Source organism: Wasmannia auropunctata, unplaced genomic scaffold (assembly GCF_000956235.1).
Source record: "Wasmannia auropunctata unplaced genomic scaffold, wasmannia.A_1.0 LD334309.1, whole genome shotgun sequence".
Lineage (NCBI taxonomy): Eukaryota > Metazoa > Arthropoda > Insecta > Hymenoptera > Formicidae > Wasmannia > Wasmannia auropunctata.
In genome coordinates, this window is record NW_012028581.1 from 254,800 (window position 1) to 264,371 (window position 9,572).

Here is a 9,572-nt window from a genome sequence, read left to right on the forward strand (position 1 = left end):
TGTTTTGCGCCGATAGTAAAACTAAGAGACGTGTTACGTCGATGGGTGGATAATTTTCGATATGCATTTCAATAAAGGTTCCATATAGGATTCTATTACTTCTCAGCGACGTCCGATCGAAAGTGCGCCTCTCAGGATTTATGCCCGCGGTCGTTTGGTATATCAGTCGACATCAGTCGTAAAGATAAACAGTTTAATGAATGTCAATTAGATGTTATCGTAAAAAATTGATTCGCAACTACATATCTCTGTAGAGCGATAATTAATTTTTATTCGTTGATAACAATCTACCACAGCGTACTGTTACGCGCGCATTGGGCATCACATTTAACGCTCGGAACGAATAATATTGAATCGTCGCGTTGTTCCGCGGCAATTCGCGTGGACGTTCAACGCGCCTTTTGCCACATGGAAATCACCCTCGAGGAAAGGGTTAAGCGAGAGGGATGTGCACGAAGAATGACGCTGCGCGACACGCGGAGTCGGAAAACGCGGTGACAACTCAAGATCTGAGGGGGGGTGGGAGGGGGGAGTGGGAAATGCAGGATGTGAAAGGAGGGCCCCCCCCCCCGGGATGCGCATCCGAGGCGACGACGGTGGCGTGCACGCGCGCGTGTTCCGGGCGGAACGGGCGGAGGAGGAACCGGCGCGGCGCGGGAAGAGAGCGCGAGGGAGAAGGTGTGAATGGCAGAGCCGCGGGGCACCCCGGGAGTGAAAATCCGGAAAAATATGTCATCGTTTTCATCGACAGTCATCACAAAGAACCGAACGAACGAACGGCAGAGGAACGAGGCGGCTGAATGTGGCGCGTGTTGGCGTACGTGCTTTTCCGCCACCTCCACCCCCTCCTCCTCCCCCCCTGTCGCTTGTATCACCCTTTTCTCCCTCTCGAATGGATACCAGTCTCCCCTTCCGCTCCTCTCTCTCCCTCCCCTCCCCTCCCCGCCGTTCCCGCGGCTCTTTTTTTTTTCTCTTCTTCGCACAGCCTCCACCTCCGCGCATCTCCGCCGCCGATGCAGTCATTGTGCGCTGCTCATCCCGGTGTATTGTCGTCCGAAACAATGATTTCATAAAAATACATGCGAGAGGACGCCGATGACACGGGAGAGCGGGAGTTACCGTGACGGCAGGGGGGCAGAGGAGGGGAGGGGCGCGGGCTGGAAAGCCAGGGGGGATGTGTGGCGAGCGGCCGATTTTACGAGAGAGAGATTTTTTTCGCCCGGCGGTTTTTTTTCCGTCCTTTTTTTTTCGGGAGAACGGAAGAGAATCGAGTTGCCGTGCCGTTTCGGGCGCAGGCAGATTTTGTCACACACGTGTTACCTTCGGTGACGTAAACTTCTCGCCGGACTCTCTTTTTCATTTCGCTCTACGTACTAATCGGATCGAGCTTGGGGGTCCGCTCACGCGCGCGAGCGAGCGAGCGAGCGAGCGAGCGCGCTCGCGCGCGCACACGAAAATTCAGTTATTTTAAATTTCATTACGCGTAACTCGGAGATAAGCTGGAAATTGAATAGCGCATCGGCAGCGGGTTAAAAGTTTAACCCGTTTATATCGCCGGTGTATTTAGAAGCGAGGAAGAGAAAGAGAGAGAAAGGAGAAAAAGAGAGTGAGAGTGAGAAAGGGAACGGTAGCCACACCGAGAAATTCCATCGCATTTCTCATTCGAGAGCTTCGTGACGCGCGCGCGGCTCGAGTCGTCCCTCCCCGAAGTCTCGAGACGATTCCGATGGCAAATGACGGGTTATCGAGTGTCTGCCGCCGTGGAATTCCTTGCTCCGACACGGTGGCGGCGAGAAGTTTCGACGTCGAGTTCGGCGACGGGCGGGCGGGCGGGCGGGTGGACGGGCGGGCGGCCGCAGGGGCGGAAAGGGCGGAGGGTTATGAGGAGGTGGGGTAAAAGGGACGAGAGAGGCTAGAGGCGTTTTTCGGGCTTCCTGCCGCGGCGTGCAACAGGTTATAGTTTTTGGCATACACCTCCACGCTTCGTCCGCTTCGTTCCCTCTCTCTTTCTCTCTCTATCTCGCACCTCTCTCCCTACCACCCTTTTCCATCCACCCTCTCTCTCTCTCTCTCTCTACCCCGGTTCGCGTCCACCCCGTCGCACTCTACGTTATTCTATCCACGGTATTTCTCTCTACCAGCCGCGGCCGCCGTGCGCTCGCTACCCGCCGGCTGGCTTTATCCGATTGCGATTCCTCGCGAAAATTCGAGCCAAAAGGGGTAAGCCGAGGTATTCTGACCGTCGCCGACCTATCTCAATAAAAATCGTGCCGGCACTTTTCCTGCCGCTACGTGGCTCGCTTCGATCTCTATATGTATGAATCTCCCTCGTAGAACGAAAATTGCCAGGCGAACTTTCCGACGGATCATCGACTCGTTTACACGCGCAACTTTTTCTATCGCTTCTTATATTCTTAAATACATTTAAGATAAATTTTTATAGGATGTAAAAATATTTGTAAAAGAAGATTCTAATTATGATTTAGAAGAAGGTCGGATATATATCGGACAGCGGCTATAGTATCGGACAAGAGTTGTTTCAAGCATTTTCCAAGCCAAATGCTTGAAACAATTCTTGTTCGATACTAGCCGCTGTCCGATACTATCCGACTTTCCCCTATACCAAATAAGAAGAATATTAAAAATTAAAGAGAATTATTAAATGATAAATATTATTAAAAAAAAGTTTTTAAAAATTGCGTTTTGAAGTTAAATTACTCGCTAATGCAACATTGCAATGTGTGTACTGATGAAATAAAATTATCAGAAAAGATATTGTTGAGATAAAAAAGTTCTACATATACACACACACACACACACACACACACACACACACAACACACACACACACACACACACACACACACACGTACACGCACACGCACACACACACACACACACACACACACACATTTACACACATACACATACATCGTGTAAGGTTTATTTCAACATCATTAGGAAGAATTATCTTCTCTGTGAGAATTCCGGGAGTAAAAGTTGACGCTGTGTGCGATCTGCGTACGAGCACAACGGGAGAATTTGAGGAAAATGGAAAATTTCAACGAAGAAGAGACGGTCCAACAGAAAGTTACGCGGAGTGGTTTCATCTCTATTCATGGCTTACATCGCGGAGAGGCGCTTCGTCACTTTCTAATCTTCCGCCGAGAGGTTTTACGGCGCACCAAATTTTCTGCGGTTACTCAACGAAAACGCTGCCACACTCCGTCGGCTCTTCTCGCGGGTTTTAGCACCCATAATTAACTCAGCGGTCATACCGTCGTAGAAAGTCACATTAATACATGCAGTCTTGGCCGTAAGTATGAAGCACCCCTATAAACTGTCGTAAACGTTCAATATTTTATGAAAAATGAATTATTATAAAACTAGTTTTATTGAAAAAATTAATATTAATTTTAAAAAATGATTTAATTTGAAAAATAATATTTTTATAACAATTTTAATATTTTGTTAGTTTTTCTTTGGCTCCTATTGCCTCTTTTTCCAAGAAAATATAATATAATAAATTAAAAGTGCTTCATACTTATTGCCAAGGCTGTATTATGTGTAATGTATTATCACATTATTTTTTTAGAATTCCGATCGAAATTAAAATCAAACATGGTTTACATAATTTAGTTGAGGAAATCGATCCATTAAAAATCAACGATTACAATAGAAAAAAAAGCATTTCATTGTTGTGGTGAAGCATTATATATGCCTTTCAATTTAGCATCTCCAAGTCTTCGATATGTGCTGAAAACGCTTGAAATCATTTTGTGTATGAAAGTCTTTAATTACATGTCGAAATATACAAAAGGTAGATTGTAGAGAAAGACATAAACCTCGCGTACAATTAGCTGCAGGATATCACATTCATTTTTATGGAAGCTACGTTTTCGCCCAACAAAAGATTATACTTACAGATATCATTGCAGAGAGATATATATCGCATCCCCCATCTGATACCATAGCCGGGGCGGAAACGCATTAACCCTTTCATCGCGAAAAAAGAACGTCGCGTAAAAAATAGGACTCGAGCGGGAGAAAAGCCCCCTCCTGGGGGAGAGCGAGAGAGGCTCGACCATATCGACGCCCTAGGACTCGAATTTTCAGGGCCGTCCCGCGCCCCGTAACCCCCCGGCAGTGTCCGCGCCACCCTCCCCCCCGCGCCGCGCCGCGCCGCGCCCCACGTCGGCTCGCCCTCTTTTTTTCAGCGCGGGTCCTCGCGGCGCTGCGGCGCGTCGAAAAAAAAAAAGCTCGATTTTTCCCTCGCTACACTTCTGTGTTATTTGCTTTATGGAACGCCTGTTACAGATAAATATAATAGGCATTCATCGCCGCGTATTGTCCCCCGACGAAGCGCCGTGCGCGCCGGGGCTTTTGCATTTTTTCCACCCTCCTCCCTCCCCCTCCTCCCCCGTCCACCCCCATTTTTTGTCTCACCACCACGACCGTCACCGCCGTCGCTACCACCCGCCCGCCGCCGCCGCCGCTGCCGCCGCCGCCACAGCCCACCGCCATCACCACCAACCCCCAAGCCGCGGCTACTCGCCGACGATGACGGCGACGACGACGCCGACGTCGACGTCGACACCGGCGGCTGCTATACCAGCACACGTCGCGCGCGTAGGCCGACGCTGGTGCCGACACCGACACCGACGCCCGCGACGACCGACGCCATCGCGCGCGACCAGCCACCCAATGCGGGACACACGCGGGGGTGGAGGGGGAGGGGGAGGACGGGGGGGAGCGGGGGATCGCACGCGAGCTCTCGTTTTTATTATCCGCGTTTTTTGGAATTTTTCCAGTGGCGCCCGGCATTGTTTCACGGTTTGTCATTGTTATACGCCTACATCCTGCCAGGCAAGGGCTCTACAGCCGAGCTCTATACCCTCCCGCTCTCCCTCCCCCCTCCCCTCCTCCCCCGTCCTCTCTCCCTTGTCCTCGACCGTCCCTCCTCGTCGCCTGTGCCACCCTCGTCCTCCCCCCGCGTCGCGCGCGCCTGCCACATGTGCATGCACGGGGTGCATCGAAAGTCGTTCGTTTCCTCTTAAACGTCACTTACATGTTTCCGAGGGAAAGAGAAAAGTAAGAGGAATGACTTTATCGTATTTTATCTACGCGCTGTTTGCACGAATTACATGCACTTCACACATTTCTCTTCTCCTTTAAACGATTCATCGGTGATTCATTGGGACGGCCGTCACTAGAGACAAAATTGACGAAGGAAACGTTATTATTATCCAGAGTTCCCTTATTTTCTCGACATTTTTCTTAAGCGCCAAATTGTGCGATCCCGAAATAAGATTCGTTTAAAATAAAAATCGAATAAAAAAATGACTGTCACTGAAATTTTACTATTTGTGTAATTTTTTTTTTTTTTAAGAATTATGCGTATTTCTTTGACACGTTTTCAGTTTTAATTCTGCAGTCGGGAATCAGGCCGACAAAATTTCGAAAATGAAGAAAATTTAATTTCAAATATGTGTCTGTCGCCTCGAAATCTTTTGCGGACACACCCTGTATATAGCCCTCCTTTAATTTTCTCGCGCGATGACGATGACAGGGAGGAAGCGGCTCGTTCGCCGCTGCCACCGTCGTGCTAGGGGGGGCCTCGATGATGACTGTCGAATGACTCCGGGCATTGTCGGTATTCCGGCGTTATCATTGCGAACGCCTTCCATCCCCGAGGTTTCGATACGCCACCGTTCTGTTCCGCGCGGGCTAGGTTTAATGACTCTGTCCGGGGGAATGAGTCGGGGATCATGAAGAAGAACGGAGGTGTGTACCGGGTGTGTACTCTTAGCCGTCGACTAAATAAAGGCGATAAATCGCACGGGAGTCGCGATAGGTAGATTTATTTGGTCCCCGGGAGAGAGGTAAACACGAGTACGAAACAATAAGGCGGGAATGTGGGTTTATTTGTTAAGTTTGTCTCTCGATTAGGAATTCTTGGACTCGCGGTCCGATTCGTCCTCAATGAAAATTTAACGGGCGCGCCGTTCCGCGCGCGCGAGACCGCATATTTCAATTATTAACGTTAAATATCCTGGCCGCATGAAGTCTTTCTCTCTCTCTCTCTCTCTCTCTCTCTCTCTCTCTCTCTCTACCGGTTTGACATTTCGTTCTCGTTTGCCGTGAATGTAAATCCCGCGCGGTCGTAATCGAGTTAAGGCTATTGACGCTTCTCTTTAATCGGGCTCTATGTTCGTTTCTTATCGATTCATGTAAAAATAGAGAGATTTCGCGACGGGCTCTCCGTATGTTTCTTTCGGGCTCTCTTTGTTCCATATTCGCCGTCGTGCATTCAGTGCTAAACTGGCGCGCGCGGCTGCACCGACCTCTCTCCATATTTATACATCGGGGATCTTTCTGTGTTGAACAATAAAACTCGCGATTATCTATAGCCTCGCATTATTAAACCGCGGCACTAACACGCGACACGCCCGAGTATATCTAGGGGAAGCGCTCGACGCGCGGATTCTGGATTTTTTATCTGGTTTATTACCAAGATACGCTCTTGTAGAGCCTCCCTCCCCCCCCCCCGATAAACGGTTACACGCGTATATATGATTCCAAGTGAAATCACCGCGTATTAACGACGGCAACGGGCTACCGCATTAAATGAATCCGCAATCTCGGCCGACGCGCGTAATTATTGCGACTGCGCGCGATTTTTCGATCATCCTTCGATCTGCGATCATCCTTCGCTCTCAGTCTTCTCGCTTTTCGCCGAGGACGTAAAGAATGAGGACGCGTTACACGGCCGAACCAGTCGTTAAAATCGCTAATGAAAGTGACATCGCCGCGCGCGCGCGCGCGCATGCACGTGCACGTGCGCAAAAAAAAACCTCGGCATAAACTTATCGCCGGCATTATACTTGGGAGAGAGCGTCATCTCCGCGCCGCTGCACGCGCGGGAATTAAATGTCTCGAGCAAACCGATGGTCGTTCGAACTCGTTCCTCAGCCTGCAGTGCGACTTTTATTCGCGCGATCGTAAATTCTCCTCGCGGCGCTATTAAGAGCTTTAATGGGGATAAACAAACGCGATTTTCCACGGCCTGCCGTGACGTCAGCCGGCGTTACATAATGCGCATCTTTGTTCATTCAATAATCTAATAATTAAATAGGAAATAATATTGCTATTACAGCGGATTACCATCACGATTTATTAAGGACACGTCGAAGTCTGACGAAGAGAAAATTTATCAGCTTATTTTCTTATTTTAAGTGTATACCTTCGATGAATAAAATCAGACCTTTACTTGAACTATATTTTCAAATGTATTAGATAAATCTGTTATTATATTATTAAATTAATTCTCGAATTATTTCTCGAATTAAATGAATTTTAGTCACCGAATCGAAAACACTCGTCCTTTATCTGTCTTTCCCGAAATTTGGAAAACGCCGCAATATCGGCGTTTATGCCGATCAGTAAAACCGCGCGCGAATGATTGCGACAGAGAGGCAGACAAATGCGCGCGCGAGCGAATGCCACGCGTGCTGTACGCATGCACGCACGTACGAAAAGTCGCTGATCCGAGAAGAGTCGTCGCACGGAAATCGGAAACAAACGGTCGTCGCGCGCTGCGCTCTCGCTCGTTAAAATCGTCGGTGAGGAACGGCCAATTAAAGAGACGCTCGCACCGGTATCTCTGTCGCCCGGGTCGCCGCCGAGCGCGCGCGCCTATCGGCGATCGCGATGGCCGCGATCGTGGTACGGGGCAGCTGTGTATGACGAATGCGAATATCGACGCGGGTCCGAATCGGCAGTGGCGGCGGCCGGCAGCGGCGGTGCCGATAGCGTCGATCGTCCCTTCATCCCCTTTGCGCCCCTCACCCTCACAACCGGCCACCCTATCGCTCTCTATCGCCTCCGAAATGCGTAAAGCGCGAGCGATAAACGCCGCACTCACACGCGCGCGTGCACTCGCGTGCCGCGCGCGGAACAGACGAGGGGGGGAGGGAGGGAGGGGGGACATGTGTGCATGTGCACGGCCACCCTTCCGCGCGCGCGGAATGGCCGCGCCATTAAGTATACCCGCTGCGTTTATCATTTCGGCTTTATGTTTACGTTTACGGTTACGGCCGTGCCGCGTTTCCCGATTCGTCGTCCCCATATATCCGGCCTTTTCCCTCCGCGTGTGCCCTATTTTTTTATCCTCCCTCCCCTCCTCGCGCAATCGTGCGAACCCTTCCATTCAGCGAAAATGACGGGGTGTGGGTTAGCGCGGAGCGGACGAGGGCCCACTCGAGAGGATGGGCACGATATCTCTTCAGTCGGTATAGAAATCGATGTTGCTGCAGGACAATTCGCGAGCTCCACGAATCTCGCTGTCGTATCGGAGAGATCGGAGTTAAAAAAAAAATTTCGCCGTTAATTGCCGTTGCCTTATTCGTTTCTTTTTTTTTTTACGAGACTCACCGAACGGCTTAGAATTTCTTCGCTGACGGAAGTATAATAGCAATCGTGGTTGCATTCGCGAATCGTTCGTCGCTCTTGCCTTTCTTGTCCACCGACGAGAGGGGAGAGTCAGCGACGCGTCGCAACCCGGCGAAAGATTAACAAGGCTAACGAAGCGCAAGGCGGTGTAATAAGTAGTATAAGTAACCGGGATATGTCTCAGCGGAGTTTTTAAACGTGTTTACGCCGGCTAACGCGCGCGGGTAACGCCAATTGTGTTCCCTTAATGGGCGCGCGTAACGTTGCAAAAAGTTGCAACGCGCAAACACGGCCCGCCGCGAATTACGGGCGCGCGGAGCGGCGCCTGCAGTTACGACGGCGTTATCCATCTTCGGTCTCGCGAATCGTCCGCGTTTCGACGAGCCTCGTGTTGAAACGAGTCCGCTTTCGTTGGTGCCACACACGCGGCGATCGTACATTCTTTCCGAGATACACCATCGGAAAGAATGTATATGTACACGGCATGCTATACTGCATATGGGAGAAGGACGCGCGCGATCGCTCGTAACAAAACGCGCGCGCATGTGTTATTGGCGCGCGCGTCCATCGTCTCCGATCGTCATCTCGACTCTCCCGCGCGCGCGTTGAACGATCCCGTTTCCCCGTCCCCGTCCCCGTCCCCTCCCCCCTCTCCTCCTCCTCTTCCTCTGTGTGCCGGTTTTATCGGCCGCGATTCGCGGTCCGACAATGACAGCGTCAGCAACGCGTGGTGCGCGGCGGCGGGCGACAAACAACGGCAATGGAATGACAAACGGAATGACAAACAGGAGCGCGTCAACAAAGGGCCCAGCGCGTGCTGAAAAGAGGACGAGCGCGCGTCAAGCGCGCGGGTCGCGTACAACCATCCCCCCCCTCCCTTCCTCCCTCGCCCGCTCTGCAGCACGAGCGCAGCAGAGCGGGCTGCAGGCGTAGGACGGAGGGACGAGGGGAGGGATTGGGACGCGAGGGTGGTTGACGGCCGAGCGGCAACACACGAGGGTTGCAAGCGGAGGGGTGTCACGGGCGCTGCGTGCGCGATGACCGGCAGCGGTATCGTATTCATAGCGGCCGCGATATTGCCGCGAGATTCGCGAATTTCCAGCGGCAGGCCGCGCGGCGGC